At 48.0% G+C, this 18,108-nt stretch overlaps 2 pseudogenes; one reads left to right on the top strand and one right to left on the bottom strand.

The window, feature by feature from the left end:
* Positions 1–283: 283 nt before the first annotated feature.
* Positions 284–1,736, top strand: LOC136501011 (uncharacterized; annotated as a pseudogene).
* Positions 1,737–2,167: 431 nt separating this feature from the next.
* LOC136501010 (uncharacterized) lies at positions 2,168–6,814 on the bottom strand (annotated as a pseudogene).
* Positions 6,815–18,108: the final 11,294 nt, after the last annotated feature.

Here is an 18,108-nt window from a genome sequence, read left to right as displayed (position 1 = left end):
AAGTTTGGAAGAAGCATCCTTCCTTACTTTCCTTGGCAAACCCAATACCCAATTACTCAAACCTTGCTTGAGCTTGTTTGGTTTATAAGCCGTACTTTTTCAGTTTCTCTCACACCAAATCAGCTAACAGTACTTTCATGCATAGCTTATCAGCCAAACAAGCCCAAACGAACAAGGCGCTAGCTTGCACTTAGCCGTGTGCATGCTACACGTCAGAGCATGTACCCTTGCATGGCTTATTCTCTCCTCTCATACATAATAATCCTTTGCTTGCGAGCCGGACATGCATCGCCTGCTCGACAAAACTCCAAGACCAACCTGGGGCGTATAAGACGCCTGAAAGCTGCAGCACGTCCATTTCACATTCAGACGAGACCCTTCTCAGTTCACCTGTCTCCATGGACTCAACCCTGCCGCGTCTTCTTCCTCCTCTCCCATGGCTTCATCACCAGCAGCACCGTCCGCACCATCCCAAAACCATTCCAAGACACCGCGATGGCAGGATGCCGCCAGCGGCGTGTGTCAAGACGGGCCGAGGAGGACGAGACGCCGGAAAGTTCCGCGCCCAAGGGCTGTTCGGCGACGGCGGCGGCGGGGACGGGCTCCGGACCGTGATGAGGATGGTGAAGCTCAACTCGGCCATCCAGAACCGGAGCGTCCGGGAGCTGCTCGGTGACGAGTGTCTCTACTTCTTCAGCAACCTCCGGTCCGTTGATGTTCCGCAGCTGGGCAAGGTAAAACGAGCTGAGATCGTACAGGCACAGATCCTAGGAAAGCACTGATCCTGAACGATACAACATGCCTGCAATCCTGCATTTTTGACCCGGCCGTGACGACGTTGTTGCAGGACATGTTCCTGCTTCTCCACGCGCTGATGGTCCGGCACCATGTGTCGTTTGTGCTCAAACCGTCGCCGGACGAAGCAGCCTTCGACATGGGCTTAAAGTGGTCTCTAGGTCAGTCAAACAACAATTCTTGGTCAGTTATCAGTTTCAGCATGGGCTACCAAAACTGAAGCCCTGCTGGAACCGTTTGCTGTGCAGAATGGAAGGGGAAGCTGCCGCCTTGGGACCTCGACTGCAACGTCTCCACTAGCCACGTCTACCGGGGCCTCCTGCTCATCAGGTAACAATCCTAGCGTCTGGTTTCGCATACTTGCATAGGAGTATGCAGCAACGTCAACCTTAGGGAAGTAGCTGCAGGGTCAAAGAATCCACTAAATCGTGTTGTTTTCCTGCTGGTGCAGCCAAGTGAACAAGACCTGCGTGCCACTGCTTCAGAGGATTCTTGGGACCATCCAGCAGGCAAGCATCATGCATGACAAACAGACAACAGATTCTGAAACGAAGTTACCACTGATGTACTCCCTCTCCTAAAATTGTTGATACTTTAGCTATGATGAATCTGAACAAATGTCTGTCCAGATCCATAACTAAAGTGTCGAACTATTTTGGAACCGAGGGAGTAGCAATGACAACCTTGTTTCCAAAAGGCTAAACAGTTTTTGATTTTTATCATGACTGTAGAATCTGGACGCGGTAATTTTGACCATCGTGCACAAGGTCCTGCCAGAAGGTACACTTGACGAGAAGAGCAGCAGGATCGTTTTCTGCGTCATCATCGGCCTCCTGGTCATGATACTGTTCTACGCATTTTTCAAGAACTTGTAGGGTTCATCATCATCACCACGAGAACAAGAAACAAGCATCATCTAGCGTTGTACAGTTGCGGGGTCTTGTAAATGGTCTGCATCATTGTAGAAACAGAAATACCAAATTCTGGAACATGGCCAGCCACGATGCACAGTAGTTGTTTGTTGTAAACAACTACTGTCCATAAGATGGATATGATGATACAGGGTTGAAGAAAAAGGATGAACATTCAGGATAACGATCTAAACTGTATAAGTTAGGTATCACCTACAACATAACATCAGGGGTACAGATGCCTCGAGTCAACTTAGGACACTAGCAATGCAAGAGGCTTCCAGGTTAGCTAACGAGAAAGCGACTTCTTACCGGAAAACGCACCTACGGTTGCTGAATTTACATCACGCAAAGTACATCAGCTCTTGCTGTCCTTTTAAACTTCGCATCCAAGCTGCTCCCTATTTAACAAACTAGAAAGTCAGATGGACTACTATGTCTCACTAGATAATATGCCACAACTGCCATTCCCTTTTCCTTGCTACTGTAAATCAGTCTTGACCAATATGGAAGATACAACACTTTGAGCGGATTTCTTGTCCTTTCATCAGTGCCTACTACCAGGATGTTAGCCCAACTGAATCCAGAAAATGTATCACCTGCAGCCAACAGCTAAACAATCACATATTCCTGCATTACCATATGACATTGAAACTGCATAATGTAAAAAATCTGCAAAGTGAAAATAAAATGACTAAATTTGGTTAAGTCAAAACTTTACAGTACCAATTTCACTGCTGTCAGTACACTCCTTTTACTAGTGCAACATATTTAAAAGGGATGGATGTTCTCCAACAAGTACTACTAGGCAGGGAAACATATTTGACTTAATATTACATAAGCATGCTATTAAGAGAAAGCCTGATAACTAACCAGTCAGATCTTGGTAGATTGCTTGTAAAGGTGGTCTGAAAGCAACTCAGAGACACCATGAGCAGTAAGACTATCACATCCAAAGAGTTGTTTAAGTTTCGAGTCGCATAGTATCACTGTAGGATTCTCTGGATCCTGTAACCATAACAAGAGAAGAAAACCAATCAGACTACAAACCTGTTTGCGCTTATGCAGACACGAGATGGTTATACAAGTATCTATAATCTGTTTTTACAGAAAATATACCCCAGAAAAATAGTTAACTAATGAAGCAAACCACAAATATGAACAGAGGCAATTCAAATGGCAGCAAAACAAAAAAGGAAAACAGAAAGGGCAGGTGAAAACAGAAGGATGCATTATACTACACCATAGACAAAAGTAGATTCCTGCAGTACAGTAGACAATAATACAAGTCACCTATTGCTTATGTTCAGATTTATCATTACTGAAATGTTAGGTGGCAAAATCATTGCTTGCAAATTACGTATGAAAACACCAAAGGAAAAGATGGGCTTATATGGCAGCCTGTTCGGCTGGCTGGGCTGGATCGTGGATTATTTACTGCTGGCTGGTTTGGCTGGTTTGGTGTGAGAGAAAAATAATGTTCCAGCTTATAATCCACGATCGTATACGATCATTTACGGCCTGCCGAACAGGCTGATGGAACATGCTTTGCTTATGCTTCACTCTTGTCATAGGTCAAAAGGGTAGGCAAAAAAACAACTTGCAAAAAATAATGATTCCCATATATCGTCATGGTGTTATAGTATATTGAAAAGTACACTGACCCCATTTAATAGTTCAAGTTCAAAACTTAGGGCCTGTTTGGTTCGTCTAGTAGCTACTAAATTTAGTAGCTTTTAGTCACTTTAGTAACTTTTTAACCAAACGCTATGACTAAAAGCTACTAAAGGGGCTTTAATCCTCTCTAGTAACTCTGGAGTTACTAAAAGTGACTAAACCGTTTAGTAGCTATTAAAGTTTAGTAGCTCGAACCAAACACCCCCTTAAACCACATGTGAAATATATACACTCGGTAACATGTATCTAGAAACAACCACTGTACGCATCTAGTTGATCAACCAACAACTACCATGCCACCAACCAAACTCAAATCTGATAGAAAATAGAAAGCAAGAGATCTACCAAGTAAGAAAAACAGATATTGACCAAGCAGGGTGTCCAACGGTTCAACTAACAAAAATTGTCATGAATTAGACAAGTTTTCATGTATGACATCAGTTTAAAGCACAGGGAATGCAGTTACAGGTTACCAATATTGATGCATTTACATTTTCATCCCAAAAGAAATAGTAAGCCAACTTTCTGAATTCAAACATTATGCCCCTTTTTTCTACACAGATATTCTGGTACTATAAAACAGAGATAGACAGTTTCTTTTGACCTTTAGTTTCCCAAGGTTGGACAAATTACTTGCAAAGCCCACTTGGAGTTTAATACTTTAATATTGGACCCAACATTTCAAAAAGGAACAGTAGCCACATAACAGTTCTGATAGTAGTCATCCAAACCTCTAAATTATTGCTTTTAATGTGATCCCAGACACGCTTAACAGCCTCAGAATGGACCAGTTTCTCTTTCTCCCGTACCAAAAAAGGTAGCAAGAGCATCAGAAACCGTAAGGGGAAGTTGGTTAACATCAGTTTCAACCTGAAGGAATTGGTTCACCACCCTCTGGCTTCAATTTCTTTGCTTCTCGTTTCGAATCATCTGCAAGAATTTGGACCACAGGTTCAGTACACAAGATATGATTGTTTTGTAAAAGAAGTAGATATGGTGTGTCAGGAGAAACACCTACTTCTACTCTCCAGAGGACGTATATGCTTAGATAGAAGCTTATTCATCTGGAACATGTCCTGTGCTATCAGTCTCAAAAACTAATCGGAGCTCATCATTGCATATAATCTTTCTCTTATTGTTAGGATCCTGCAAATTGTTCCTGCGAATGTACGCCCAAAGCTGCTTAACAATCTGCATTGATTAACAGTGTCAGGTTACCTGCCATAATGTAAACATATAGACAAGGCATTAGAAAGATGTGCTAGAAAGACTGGACCTCAGTTCTAGCCATGGCTGGTTCACCAACGATAGCTTGCAGCTCTGGAGACACACCACAGACTTTGTTTAACCCTCCAGGACCACCTCTTCGTTTTGCTCCAGCACTAGCACTGCTACATTGCCACAACAAGAACAGCGAGTTCAGTGAACAGGCTGAACATCAGCAAATGACAGCCGAAGGTGACAATTGGGAACAGGGGACATATCCATATCTTAGTTCCAAGAGAGTGAAGTGAGAGTCGAGATTTTATATCAGGAACATTGTCACATGCAGACAGTTTGGTGTTTGCAGAATAGTAATACGGATTTAGTACATAAAAAGTGCCATAAATTCCTTTCAAGTGAATCGACATAGCAAACAGAAAGGTTCCTTTCTAGTTCGTTGTACCTAAACGTAGAGCCCACTCTGCAAATCAAATTGGCAGTTATGGATAAGCTTCTTTGTTTGAAGCCGGTTGCTTGAAAAGCAAACATTTTGATGGGATTGAGTGAATCCATTTCAATGTTAATGACCTCATGGGATTTAATTCTGCATGAATGGTTGACATGACTACGGGAGCATTCAAAGGTTTTCACAGGTACACTCGCAAGATGATTGCCTCCCCTAAGCTTGGAACCACGGGGCATTAAATGTCTAGTACAAGCAGAAATGGCACCACAAAATTTCTCAAATGAACCAACTGGAGCGCTTGAAAACAAGTTCCTTCCACTTCACCCAACCCCACTAACCATATCCTGATATAAAATATTTCTGTCCACCAGAAACAATCAAGCCCAAATCCGTACCACTACAAACCGTGAGTCCAGCCAAAAAAAAAAAAAACTTTTCCGGTTAATCCCACCTCAAATCACCAAACAAATCTGGAAAGGGGAAAATTTTCAATCCTAGAGGTTTAGGAGCTTAGCTTCGCGTAGAAGCTACTCTACCTAACTAAATGTAACCGCACGAGCACGCGCATCTGGCACCTAAGTGGATGCTCCAAACCCTAACTCGAAGGGGGAAAAGAAGAGGAACTAACAGTGCAGGAAGTGTCACCTGTCCTTCTTAGAGCCAGCCGGCACCGGTGCCGGCGCTGGCGCACGGGGGCTCTCCCCCGGAGTGGGTGCCGCTGCAGCCGCCGCTCTCGCCGCGGCGGCCAACTGCTGTTGCTGTTGTTGCTGCTGCTGCTGCTGCTGTAGCTGGACGAGCCTCTGCAGGTGCGCCTGGTCGGCCTGCGGGAAGGGCTGGTGCCCGTAGCGGTACGACGCGGGGACGTCGAACGGCGAGGGAGGCGCGCCGGAACGTTGGTGCTGCTGGTGCTGGTACTGCTGCGGGGCGGAGAGGAAAGACTGCATCTGGTGCTGGTGCTGCTGAGGGAAGAAGTGGGGAACGGCGGGCGACGGGGCGGGGGCCGACGACGCGAGCGGCGGAGGTGGAGAAGGGCAGCTGCTGCCCAGGAGCCTCGGCGCGGGCCCCGCCGCCGCCGCACCGGCGGCGGTTGCGGGGTCGAAAGGGTCCTTCCGCGAGGCCGCGTGGTCCTGGCGCCGGAGCGGCGGCGGGGCCGAGGAGCGCGACGAGGACGCTGCGGATGAGCTGCGCCTTGGGGGAGAGGTCGACGCCGAGCTGCGCCCCGAGCTGGCGCACCACGGCATCCGCCGATATCCCGGTGCCGCCCTGCGCGGCGGTGTGCTGGACGAGGGACTCCACGTACTGGGCCAGCTCCTGGTCGGACAACATCTGGGCTGGCTCGGGGAGGGGAGGAGGGGAAGGCCTGGCGTTTCCTCCGTCGTCGGTGGCGGTGGCGGCGGCGGCGGTGCGGCGCCTCCACGCCCTTTTGAATGAAATTGAAACGGGTAGGGGGGGATGCGGGATCCCTCGCTGCGGAGGGAGGCGCGTTTGGGTTTCGTGGGGTGGTGGGCGGGGGCTCGCGGTGGTTCGGGCGCCTTCACGCTCGGCTTGGTGGTTTTGTGGTTTCCGCCGCTGGGCTTGCGGCTTCCGGTCCGGGTGGGGGATGGGGAGACTAGACGAAACGAGGGGCGCTTTTGCGATGCAGCACCACGGCCGATAACCCCTACGGTCGCCCCCGCCGGGACGCAACGCAACCCCTTTCCCCTGCGCGCCCACCGTGGTGGTTGCCCGACCCGTGCCAAACGACCCAACCCGTGCCATCCTGGGGTTGGCGCTGGCCGCTCACCTGCTGCTGCACGCCTCCGCTCCGTGGCCGGTGGTGACGACAGGCGATGGCGCACAAAACAGTGGCCCCGGTTATTCTCGCAGAAGCAGCGTGAGGCGGCCTGCCACGGCACTCGCGCCGCATGCCGACGTAACAGTCGGTCTTTTTTTCACTTAAATTATTACTAGGAGAGATTGAGTGAAAAATTCATATCACAATGAATGTTTAGATACTAATAAAGAGCATTAAATATAGATTAATTATAAAATTAATTATATAAATAGAGGTTAATTTGCGAGACGATTTTTTAAGCCTAACTAACCTGTCATTAGCACATGTTTACTGTAGCACACACTGTCAAATCATGGACTAATTAGGTTTAAAAGATTCGTCTCGTAAATTAGTCGCAAGTTGTATAATTAGTTTCGTAATTAGTCTATATTTAATACTTTATATATGTGTCTAAATATTTGATGTGACAGAAATTTTAGGATCGTCAACTACCTGACTCAAGTCGGCTCCCACTTTAAGTTAGCTGTGTTTTCTTTTCCCTTTTTATTTTTGATAAAAGTTAGCTGTTTTTTTTCAGAAGTAGGATCCACGTTTTTTTTTGGCCCAAAACTCGTTCCTTGGTCGTTGGCTTCCAACCACGCCTAGGATGATGATGGGCTGGCCCACATTTTCTCTAGCAAAGACAGACCAACAGAAGAGTAGTCAGACTCACCGTGGTCCGGACTGGATTAGCAGCCCAAACTGATGCTCCGGCCGTCTAGGCCCATCTTCATGCTTGACAAATGGGCCCACCCTGCTCGCGATCGCGAGATGCCATTATATTAGATCATCCCCGATCTCACTCTCGACATCATCTTTTAGAGAGTTATTTACATAAAAATCGTTTTCTATATCTTTTCACTGTCCAATAGTTTTTCTATATCTCATGCGCACTTTATAGAGTCATTCTCGTATTCTATTTTTGGCTAGCGAAAATCCAGAATAAAAGATGGTTATATTTGGATGACCATTTAGAAATGTCGTTGGAGGGTAGTTTTTCACCAAAATTTATATTCCTAGCATTTAGGAGGAAGGATATGGACAGACTCTTGGACATGCTCTTACTGGGCCGGATGATAAGGCTGAAAGAGATCGCAGAAGAACACCGACTTCATTAATCAACGAACATTCGATAGATTAGAAACCAACTTCCACGGCTTTCACTGTTGATTTTTTTTTTTTTGCAACTTTTATTTTTTTCTAAAAGAAAGTTACAAAGCTATACTTAACTTTGTGTATGACATTTTGAGGAACAAAATTTATTATAAATTTTTCAATATTATGTTTGCTCATGGAAGGATCAATGGGGTTACCTCCTTTGTGGTTGTATTGTTCTTGCTTTTACCCTCTTATATATAACAAAATACGTATCAATGGGCGCGTTAAAAAAAAGTCCAGAGGATTTATATGGGCCCTGAGATTAGTACTATGGTATTAGCTTTGTTGTGGCTATCCTAACGTGACATCGGCGTTCTCTTGTGGCAAAAGAAGACTAGAGCGACGTTCAATTTCTATGATTTTGGGTACCTAATCTTTGAAGTTAAGGGTGTTCCTTATCTCAACGCCTAATTATGGTGTGTATATTTTTCTTAGCTGATCAGTTCAACTAAACCTCTTTATATGATTATTATAAGCATGTTGGCCTGCAAATAAATAACTTTTTTTTTCTTTTTCATTACTTACACCGACGATTAAACCTTTGATCAGATATTGTAAAGTCATTTTAGATATCCACAAAGTCTGAATGGTGAAACTTTGACTATTGACTCTCATAGAACATGATATGTTAAATTTAAAAAAAAACTTTTTACGGATGTTTTTTTCTGTCTGAAATCTAGTGAAATCAAAAGTCAACAACTGTGTATAACATTTTTTTCATGCATGATGAAATATAGTAACACCAAATCTCAACATTGCCAATATCTATGTTGTTCTTTATCCAAATGTTGTGAAAGCTATAAAATAGTTACATTTTAAACTCTTGTGTTAATTTTTTCGTATAGTTAAGTAAAAAAACTGTCATAATGATAGTTGAGGAATAGATCTCAGAAGGAAAAGGGGACGGGACGTAGGAGTTCATGGTAGAAATATATATGGGGTCAGATCAGACATAAGTACCTACAGTGTTTCAAAAAAGAGAGTAAAGGCCACGTTTAGTTCCAAAAAGTTTTCCCAAAAAGTGCTACAGTAGTCATCCCATCGAATCTTGCGATACGTGCATGGAGCATTAAATGTAGACGAAAAAAAACTAATTACACAGTTTAGTTGAAAATCGCGAGACGAACGTTTTGAGCCTAATTAGTCCATAATTAAATACTAATTGCCAAATAAAAACAAAAATGCTACATTAGCCAAATTTCTAAATTTCACTCAACTAAACAAGGCCAAAATTTCACTGCTGATGGTCTGCTGGATGGTTGGTGCACGCAGAACGCTATCCAAAACAAGCAATCCACATCCACATCATTGATAAGAGGATGAACTAGCTGAAAACAAGAGAGACACGCCTGATCCGGCATATTTGAAGGTCAGGGTGCCCCTGGACACATTAAGGCGCCATTTTTTTTTGGACTTATTACATGCACAAAATTATCAATAATAGTTGTTTTTTACACCATATTTGAGACTAGCCAAGTTGTCAAGTTGTACTCATTTGACCACTATCAATTCGCTTGATGGCCTATGTGCCTGCGAGGTTTAATTTCTTATTGACTAGCAGAGCAGCAGACTGAGCATAGCTGCAAAAACTCAGCTACTACACACACCATTTATAGAGACGTTAAAAAGAATTTGTAGAGACAATTGTGAAAATCGATTCTATTAATTAACTAGCCTCTAGAAATTAATTTCTAATATGACCTTTCTTTAAAAGTCCTTTTATAGAAATTTAAAATCAACCGTTAAAAATAGAAAAAAAACAAGGAGGAGCATAGTTAAGTATAATATTGATTTCACAAAGTACTTCAGAAGTTTAACTCAAAATAAAACTGATTGGCGCGAGACAAAATAGAAAAAAAAGGAAGATTGGGAAAAGAATAATGCGCTCGATCTTTTTGGCTTCTCCATTGCAGATTCAAGTGAGACTAAATTTGTGAAATGCTCAACTGATACTCTAGTTCCACAGCCCACATGTATTTTGTGAACCTTTTTCATGAATTTTTTTATTCAAGTGCTTAGAGTATAGGAGAACACAACCAGTTTTACCTTGAAATGTGTGTTGGATATATTATGGACTTGGCATGTATAATATTTAATAAATCAAATAAAACTCTATGGTACGTAACATTAACCGTTGTATGGTTTAATACCATACGAGATTTGACTAAACGTTGACTCGGCTTATATGGTTGGAAATTATTCATCTTAATTGAGAAGCTGAGAAAAGGACAAAGGGGTGCCACATGCGCGCGCGCCGCCGGCTGGGCCGGGGCGTGGCCGTGGCAGGCGGCGAGCGGGCGGGTGTGGCCGGTCTTTTGCCACTTAAATCCACATAATCATGGGAGTTTCTCTCCTTGATGGTGGAGGCGAACTGATTGCGGTAGTTACCGTCCCTTCCGCTTTCCGTCTCCTGAGATTCTCCGCTGCCTTTCTTTCTTCCCCGTTGCAGCCATATATCCACAGTCCTCCGTCAGTCCTTCCTGACTTCCGCAACCGCTCCCGAGAGAAACCACATCTCAGCAGCCCTCTGGCATCCCCGTCCCGTACCTCTGCGCGCACGGAGTAGCGGGAGAGCAGGTGCCTCCGGAACCCTCGTCCGTCTGAGAACCTCGCACGGGGTGAGCGACGATTAGGTTTTTGGGGAGCGATCCGCGACTGCTCGTCCACGTATGTCTTCTTCCTGATGGTGATCGCTCGCGGAACACGTCTTCTTCCTAATGATCCGTTCGCGGGACTGCACTACGAACACCGTTCTGCATCGACTGTGGTCCACTACTTTGAGGAACGCACTATGTCGACTAGTGCGAATGGAGCATCCGATGCCCTCGGCATGGGACCCTCCGCTGGGTACAATCTAATCTCTATGATTACTGTACTTTTGCGCTTTTACTATATCGATCTGTATGTCATGTCTGCATGCTGTAGCGTTCATTAGAGATATACACATGCACATATATGTCATCACGAACCTGCTGATGTTATATTTCTGGATTAAATTAACCATGAGAATGCCTAAATTTCTAACAATCCAAAAACCTAATCTTAGGCAATTTTCTGTCAGTGATTTTGATGCTGCTTTGAAGCCAAATAATTTTGATGGCAAAAATTTTATGATTTGACGTGCCAAGATGGTATTGTGGTTGACTGCTATGAACTGCTATCACACCGCACAGGGAAAGCCTGAACAGTTTACTCCTGAGGAGGAGCAAAAGTTCTTGGTTTCCGATAACCTGTTTCGAGACACCGTGATTAGTGCATTTTATCCTAAGTATGAGAAAAACTGCATATCTTGCACATCAGGCAAAGAGTTATGGGATGCTCTTGAGGCAAAGTTTGGAGTTTCTGATACTGGTAGTGAGTTGTACCTTATGGAGCAGTTGTATGACTACAAAATAGTTGAAAACCATTCTGTAGTCGAACAGGCTCATGAGATACAGGCGCTAGCAAAGGAACTAGAACATTTCCCATGTTTGTTGCCCGACAAGTTTGTGGCCGACGGTATAATCGCTAAGCTGCCACCTTCTTGGAGGAATTTTGCTACTTCTCTAAAATATAAGAGACAAGGGTTTAGCGTGGCTGAGCTTATTGGATCTCTTAATGTTGAGGAGAGGGCGAGAGCAAAAGACAACTGCGGAAAAGGAGTTGAGTCTTCCGCTATCAATATGTGTGGGGGTATTAACCCCTATACCCTTACGGCTAAGCTTGGGCTGGCCCGGATCGATGGGTTCAGTCCACCCGAAAGACGACGTGTGGCCCAGTTAACCTGATCGGAGTCCCGTACAAGGAATCAAGACGGATTTGGCGACCAAGCAGGAATCCTGGTCGGTTAGAATAGGAATCCTTATCCGGCCACATATGGCAATTGTAACTGACTAGGATTAGTTTCCAGATCTGTAACCCTGCCCCCCGGACTATATAAGGCGGGCAGGGGACCCCTCTAAAAAACATCTCTCATTGACATACAGCAATACAAATCAGACGCAGGACGTAGGTATTACGCCTTCTTGGCGGCCGAACCTGGATAAAACCTCGTGTCTGTCTTGCGTCACCGTCTTGTTTGGGGCTTGCGCATCTGTCTGCCGATAATCTACTACCTTGGGCATACCCCTAGGTAGACTGCCGACCATATTTCGTCGACAGTGGCGCGCCAGGTAGGGGGTGTGCGTACTGCTCTCCAAGCAAACAAGATGGTCATCATCTCCGGCTCCATGGCTACGCCCAACGGCCTCACGTTCACCGTCGGCCAGATCACTTGGACCACCGGCCCTGACGTCTCCATCGCCATGACCGCGGAGGAGGCGTGGATTCAACCCGCGCCGACGACTACTTCACCTACATCGGCTACGGCTCCGACCACGGTGAACACGGCTCCGACCACGGTGAACACGGCTCCGACCACGACGAACACGGCTCCGACCACGATGGATCTGGCTCCGACCATGGTACATCTGGCTCCGACCACGCCTACAGCCACGCCGACAACCCGTCATCCGCTTCCCCGCTACAGAGGAAAGCAGATCGACGACACCGACCTGCTCGACTCCATCGATCGGGTCGGCATCAAACTCGCTGAAACCCTAGCTCTGGTAAGTACGATTCAAAGCCAACCTAATGAGCAGGTAACAGCTCCCCACAACAGATCTATCCGACCAGCTCAGGCCAGTCGTCCTGCACGGCTTGGAACAGATCTTGTGGTCGTATCTACTCCTGAGGGGCGCTCCGCTCGTCGCCAGCCAGCCTTCGCGACGGGTCTCCGACTCTGCGAGTACGAAGTCCCGACGGAGAACCACCAGGTCCAGCCCTACGGCCTGCGAAACGCTGCCTCCAGCTACGCGTACAACCTACGATGCCGCTCGGATCTATGTCCTATACACCGATCTCGGCCGAAGCCATGCAACATCGTCAACATGGTCCGAATTGAAGATTATCAAGAAGGATCCGTCCACACAGTCCGAGAGGGTGACTCCAGCTCCTCATCCGGCATCGCATCCAACGCATCTGTCCACACCGAGCTTCAGCGTCACGAAGATGAAGGCGTCAAATACGATCTGGATCTACCAGACCACGCCCCGGTTTTCCCCCAATTTCCGTCTTTCCCGCCAAGACGAGGGGATTTGATCCATGTTGTCAGCAACGACGAGCCGCCAGCAGTTGGCGAAACAGAACAAGAAAAGACTGCACGCGAAGCACGCAATATTGACCGGTTTAATCGCCGGCAAATCGAAGCTGAAGCAGACCAGGAGGCACGACGCATAAGGCTCCGACCACGTGACCTCAACAATGCTTTCGACAGGGTGGGGGACAAACAAGTCTTCAAGACCCCAAGCGCCAACGTAGCCGTCGCCATGGCGACAATGCAGCGGTTGCCCAACACTCCCGAGACCCAAGCAGTCCGTGATGACATACAAGCTTATCTGACAGCTGCTATGGCTCAGACCGCAGAGATGAATCAAGCCCGGGCTCCATCCGTTTCTGTCGAATCAAGCCACAGCCGCCAATACTCAAGTCGCTCACAGCCACTCAACCAACGTGGCTCGCGCAATAACGACCCATCGGACAACCGTCAAGGCGGAAACGGTGGTCATGATGGTGGTCGGGACGACAACCGCCGCCGGGAGGATAACCGCCACGACGTTCGAGGCGACAACCACCGAGATAACCGCGACAATCGCCGTGATAACCACGGTCGCAGGGCTAATCCAGATGGCAATCGAGATCGCCGCGATGGCAATAACGATCTCCGCCATTACCTCGTCGGACGTGATCTGCGCGCTCGCATCAACCAGAGAGCCAACGATCGTGCATCCCATGAAAGCTATCGCCGTATGGAATATGACACTGCCCACGGCCCGCCGGGTTTGAAGCAGTTCACTCCACACCTTCGCCAAGTCATATGGCCCAAGAATTTCAAACTCGAGAAACTTCAGAAGTACGACGGCAAGGAAAACCCCGAATTATGGGTCATGCTCTACGAAACTGCGTGCCGCTCAGCCATGGCTGACGAGCACGTCATGTCTAACTACTTCCCAGTCGCTGTTGGTCATGCAGGTCACCAATGGCTGGTTAGCTTGCCAGCGAATTATTTTGACTCTTGGCAGGAGCTCAGGCAGGCCTTCATCGACAATTTCATCGCTACTTGTGAACAACCCGGCAACAAGTACGACCTGCAACGGATCCGAGATCGGAAGGATGAACCACTGCGCGAGTACGTTCGGCGTTTCTCGGAGATGCGCATCAAGGTCCCATCAATCTCCGACAACGAAGCAATCGAGGCTTTCGTCACCGGCCTCCGGTTCCACGACGCCCTAAGAGACAAGCTCCTCCGGAAGAGACCCGAATCAGTAACAGCGCTTTTGGCCACCGCTAAGAAATACGCGGACGCTGACGACGCTAAAAAGATAATCGTTGAAGAAGCAGCAAGGGTTCCACGCTCCGACCACCCTCCACACCGCGACGATTACCGCGGCAATCGTGGTCGGAACGACAATTTTGACCGCCGCAACCAGCGCAACGACTCCCGCGACCATCGTGATCAACGTAATCAGCGGCGCAACCGCCGTGACGATTACAGGAGCAAGCGCGCTCGGGAAGACGACGGCGAGGTCAATACCGTGAAAAAGGGCGGCGGACGTCGTAACTACGAGGACGACTACGCCAAAGCATTGAAGGGGCCCTGCCAGCTCCATCCTAAGTCGAACCACACCATGGAGAATTGCCGCGTCCTCAAGACTATCTACACGCGTCAACAGGCTCCGGATACGTCCGACAAGCCTAACGACGCGGGGGAACAGCGCAACGAGGACAACGACGACGACGATGCAGACCCTCGTCATAAATACGTCAAGCCGACTGATCGCGTGCACACCATCATCGGCGGCAAGGTGTCCATTGAGACCAAACGAGAACGCAAGCTGCTCGCCCGCGCTTGCTTGAACGTGGCAAACACCGACAACCTTCTCACCGATCCGCGGCTTCCTCCGTGGTCTCACCGTGAAATCTACTTCAGCAGGAAGGACCAATGGGCCGCCATACCCGAGCCAGGGCGTTTTCCCCTGGTCCTCGATCCTTGTATCAACAAGGTTCAATTCGACAGGGTACTGATAGACGGCGGCAGCTCCATTGATATACTGTTCAAGAACAGCCTGCCCGCTCTGAAAATAGCCCAGGCGGACCTGAAGCCGTACGAGGCACAGTTCTGGGGCGTTCTCCCCGGACAGAGCTCCACACCTCTCGGGCAGATCACGCTACCTGTGCAATTTGGGACTCCGGACCACTTTCGCACCGACTACGTCAACTTCGTGGTCGCTGACTTCGACGGCACCTACCATGCTATTCTTGGTCGACCGTCTCTCACCAAGTTCATGGCCATACCTCATTACAGGTATCTGGTGCTCAAGATGCCTACTGAGAAAGGAGTTTTAACCCTCAGGGGCAACGTATACGCAGCTTATACCTGCGAGGACGACAGCTTCAAAATAGCAGAGGCCCACGACCTCTCTATTCGCATGGCCGAGACCATGCTCGACGCTAAGAAAACCTCGGCCGATCACCTGGAGATCCCAGAGCTCGAGGCTCCGCGCAAGAACATCAGGTCCAAGGAGCACAAGACGATCCAGCTGGTCGAGGGCGATCCCAGCAAAACGGCCCTCATCGGGGCCGACCTGGATCCCAAATAGGAAGACGCGCTCGTCAGGTTCTTGAGGGGCAACGTGGATGTGTTTGCATGGAAACCTTCCGACATGCCCGGTGTACCTCGGAACTTGATTGAGCACTCCTTAAATGTCAACAGCAAGGCCAAACCAATTAAGCAGAAGCTACGACGGTTCGCTCGCGACAAAAAGGAGGCGATTAGGGTAGAAGTTACGCGGCTTTTGGCAGCCGGATTTATCAAAGAAGTGTATCATCCGGAATGGTTAGCCAACCCGGTTCTTGTACGCAAAAAGAATAATGAATGGAGAATGTGCGTTGATTACACTGATCTCAACAAACACTGCCCTAAGGACCCCTTTGGCTTACCTCGCATAGACGAGGTCGTAGATTCAACCGCCGGTTGCGAGCTGCTTTCCTTTCTCGATTGCTACTCTGGTTATCACCAGATCGCTCTCAAAAAGGACGACCAGATCAAGACATCTTTCATCACGCCTTTCGGCGCCTACTGCTACACGACTATGTCGTTCGGGCTCAAAAACGCCGGTGCTACCTACCAACGCGCTATACAGGCCTGCCTCAACGACGAGATAACAGACGGCCTCGTCGAGGCTTACGTCGACGATGTAGTTGTCAAAACCAAGGAAGCACATACCCTTGTTGACAATCTGGAACGCACTTTCGCAGCCCTTAATACGTTCCAATGGAAATTAAACCCAAAGAAGTGCATCTTTGGTGTCCCTTCTGGCATATTGCTCGGCAACGTCGTCAGTTACGACGGCATACGCCCTAACCCGGAGAAAGTCAAAGCTGTCTTAGACATGAAGCCCCCAAAAAAGGTGAAGGATGTCCAGAAGCTTACCGGCTGCATGGCTGCTCTAAGCCGTTTCATATCAAGATTAGGAGAAAAAGGACTACCGTTCTTCAAACTACTCAAAGCGTCCGAGAAGTTTGAGTGGTCGGAGGAAGCAGACGCTGCCTTCACGCAGCTGAAACAATACCTCACGTCACCTCCGGTACTTACTGCTCCCAGAGAAGACGAAACTCTCCTACTTTACATTGCGGCAACCGATCGGGTGGTTTCCACTACAATGGTGGTCGAGCGCGACGAGCCGGGCCACGCCTACAAGGTACAGCGGCCAATTTATTTCATTAGTGAGGTACTCAACGAATCCAAGACCTAGGTACCCACAGATTCAGAAACTGCTCTACGCCATACTGATAACATCCCGAAAGTTGAGACATTACTTCGACGGATATCGTGTGGTGGTCATGACCGAGTATCCTTTGGGGGACATCATTCGCAATAAGGATGCAAACGGGCGCATCGTCAAATGGGCAATGGAGCTATGCCCCCTTTCCTTGGAATTTGCAAGCCGTACTACAATCAAGTCTCAGGCACTCGTCGATTTCATCGTCGAGTGGACAGACTTAAGCACGCCTGCCTCTCCGGGATCCGACGAATATTGGACGATGTACTTCGACGGTTCTCTCAACATCGACGGTGCGGGAGCAGGAGTTCTTTTCGTGTCACCATCCAAGGAGCAGCTCCGGTACGTCCTCAGGATTTATTTCCCAGCATCTAATAATGCCGCCGAGTATGAAGCATGCCTGCATGGTCTACGCATTGCGGTTGAGCTTGGAGTTAAACGTCTCTATGTCTACGGAGATTCGGCTCTGGTCATCAACCAACTCAACAAGGACTGGGACACGACCAGTGAAAAGATGGACGCATATTGCAAATCGATAAGAAAGCTGGAAGGCAGGTTCTATGGCATCGAGTACATACACGTGGTCCGGGACAAGAACCAGGCAGCGGATGCGTTGTCAAAGTTAGGATCATCCCGAGCCAAAATCCCACATGGCGTATTCGTCCAAGACCTGCTCACGCCTTCCATTGAAGACGAAGATTCAACGACCGACAAAGTTTCAGACCAGCAATTAGTGGCTACGGTTCCGGCGCCGAGCACAACCGAGCCGCTTCCGACCACTCATGAGCCGGACTGGAGAACGCCTTTCATCAAGTACTTGACAGATGGTAGCGGTTATATCGATCGAACAGAAAATGAGCGCCTGATGCGTCGTAGTAAGCAGTATCTGCTCGTCGATGGCAAGTTATGGCGCAAAAACGCTAAGGAGGAAATCTTGATGAAGTGTATAACCCTAGGAGGAAGGCGAGCATCTCCTAGACCAAATCCACTCTGGCTCCTGCGGCAACCACGCGGCCTCAAGAACACTGGTCGGTAAGGCTTTCCGAGCAGGGTTCTATTGGCCGTCAGCAGTGGCCGACGCAGAGAAGCTAGTCCGCCGCTGTGAGGGTTGTCAGTTCTTCTCCAAGAGAATCCATGTACCAGCACATGAGATCCAGACGATTCCAGCCTCTTGGCCCTTCGCATGCTGGGGACTGGACATGATCGGGCCTTTCAAACCAGCTCCTG

Source organism: Miscanthus floridulus, chromosome 13, assembly GCF_019320115.1.
Source record: "Miscanthus floridulus cultivar M001 chromosome 13, ASM1932011v1, whole genome shotgun sequence".
Taxonomy (NCBI): Eukaryota; Viridiplantae; Streptophyta; class Magnoliopsida; order Poales; family Poaceae; genus Miscanthus; species Miscanthus floridulus.
This window is presented reverse-complemented; position numbering and strand designations above follow the sequence as displayed.